Source organism: Rhagoletis zephyria, unplaced genomic scaffold (assembly GCF_001687245.7).
Source record: "Rhagoletis zephyria isolate East Lansing unplaced genomic scaffold, Rhagoletis_zephyria_1.1 Rzeph_scaffold_00364, whole genome shotgun sequence".
Classification (NCBI taxonomy): Eukaryota; Metazoa; Arthropoda; class Insecta; order Diptera; family Tephritidae; genus Rhagoletis; species Rhagoletis zephyria.
In genome coordinates, this window is record NW_016157448.1 from 264,335 (window position 1) to 267,123 (window position 2,789).

The following is a 2,789-nucleotide window of genomic DNA, read 5'->3' on the forward strand; positions in this document are numbered from 1 at the left end:
TTAAGTTGGAATTTGCATCTACCAGCGATTGAAGGGCATAATGAAATGGAATCCATTCAGTAGAGTCACCTGCAAATGTGGGCAATTCCATCGTTGGCAAACGACTTGACGCCTATACTGACGTAGTCGTGGAAACTTGCTGGTGTAAGCCATTTCGTATACGCATAAAACTTAACAATGAAGTGGAGTACCATATCTCGCCTTGTTCTCTTGTCCCTTCTTCAACTTCCAAATTTTCAGCGCCACACGATAGTTCTACAGCTTCTTGGGCTTGGCTAAACCTAACCCATTGCTCATTTAACAGTTGCGTATAACTCCATATATTTTCAGAGTCCATAACGAATGCATCGTCCGCACTCTTTTTCATATATCTTTTAATAGCATTTAAAGCTGAATCACGCGTTTTGACATTGTTGTTTGCCATTGTTTTTTCGAAAAGTAATGTGAAAGGCAAAATAGAAAACAATAGAATTTGCAATGCATGTACTTATATTCCAGAGGGCAAGCAATGTCAAAATATAGCACTAATAACTTCGCTTATGATTTCTTTGCATATGTATGTATGTGCATAAAGGTGTATATGCATGCACAAGCTTGTCACTTTCCAAAGAGCGAGCAATGTCAAAAGCGCTGAACTGTTCACTGTTGTAGTTATCACTATTTTGTTCCGAAAATTCAACCAATAAATAAATGTAAATTTAAATGCGAATTGATGTATGTTGTCACGATTTTTGCTTATTTATTGTTATTTTAAACAATCCGGCTCGAAGGACCAGCTTTTTGTTGAGTTTATTCTTACATTGCATTAATGCATACGTACGAGTTAAACCACCGTTCCGTTTGACAATTCATTTATTACTGATACAGCAGTACATGATGTAAGCAAATGTAGTTGAAGCAAGGAGAGCAATGAAGCCAACAGTAAAAAACTGAATGAGATATTCGCCCATCAGGCAATGAAACAGTTAATTAACTTTAATACTAGGGTTACTGAATATTCCGAAACACTGATCGTCTTAAACTATGTTCACATTACCAACATAAAATACTTAGTTTCGTTTAAAATACCTCACTAAATTAAGTGCGTTCATACACGCGATTCTTTATTTGTCTTGACAGCTTTGTAGCAACCCTGTGTTATTGTTTATTTAACCAAAAGAGATCGCGAATGTGAGTAATTGCGTATATTTTTATATTCTGAGTTGTTTGTGGTAATTTTTTAGATTTTAGATGAGTGATCAAAAGAGAAAGCTTCTGGAAATATTTTACAAACTACCACGCGCGATTATTAAAAACAAAAACGTCCAAACACAATGACATATCAGTTATGGGACAATACTGTTTCGATTATTATCGATAAAATTAGAGCCGACACTGATTTGTTCGTGATTTGGTTCTTGGTTTAAGATAAGCTATGTACTTTCAATTTAATTTACTGAGAGACTTTACAAGGCGAAATTACTTAGTTTGTACTTAATTTATGCGTAAATTAAGATTGACATCTAAATTACGACAATGGGAACATAGTTTTATTGTACTCGAACGCTAATACAATGTTCTGACAGACAACGAAAACACCTTGAAAACGAGTTTTGGGATTGTGGGCTGAAGGCTGTTCACACCGACTGTTGGTGTTTTCGTTGAGATTTCTTACATCCTTTTTTTACAGTTTTGCTGCACAAATACAAAACCAAAGTACTTTTCTTTCAATTTCTTTTCATTAACAACCTTTTGCTTCCATGCTTATTTTATTTTGGTCAGCCAATTAACAATAAATCCGAAATGGCGTATTAACGATGATAAAATATGACTTCCAGTTCGATAAACAATCGAAAAATCTAGTGCAGACACTGATTGGAATGATTGGAACGTGAGTTTTCAAGTGGTTTTCAGCGAAAACTTGTTTTCGTTTGACAGATTTTACATTGACCAAAATACAAGCTTTAGGTCGAAAACCAGTTCTAGCAACGAAAATAAGTTTTCGATGTCGGTCAGAACATGGTATAAGGAAGTTTCTTGTGAAAAAGCGGAGGAACATAGAATATCGGATCATGAGACTATACAAAACAAGGCCCTATCAGTAAACTGTCTGAAATAACTTCGTGGGATGGGTACAGCCCAGACAACCTCATAAATCTTTTGCGACAATGCACCTTCGCTGACCTGAATAGTCTCAGTCCTGATGGTATGCTCGAACATATTAATAATTGTTTGATTTCGAGTATGAATAAACTAACTTCTCGTGTACAAAAGCGGGTCAAAATCCGAAATAAATGGTATGACAGACAATTGACTAAAACTAATAAAGAAAAATTTAAGTTATATCAAAGGGCAGTGATCACTGGTGATTGGGTAGAATAAAATGATATAAAGAAAGCGTATAAAAAAATTATTAGAATTAAAAAAATACAATATATGGAATACAAGGTGGAAACTAATAGAGGTGATAGTCGTTTACTGTGGAAACATTTGAAGAATGTTGTCAATAATACAGATCACAAAGAAAACATCAAAGAAGTTCTAATCAACGGTAAAATATATAGCAATAGTACTGAAATCGTTGAAAAGTTAAGCAGTTTCTTTGCTGATAGTATCATCGATATTAATAGGAATATCTTCTTCTTCTTATTTGGCGCTGTAACCGCCTAAGCGATTTTGGCCGAGTCCAAAACAGCACGCCAGTCATTTCTCTTCTGTGCTAACTGACGCCAATTGAAAATGCCAAGTGAAGCCAAGTCCTTCTCCACCTGGTCTTTCCAACGCAGAGGAGGCCTTCCTCTTCCTCTGTT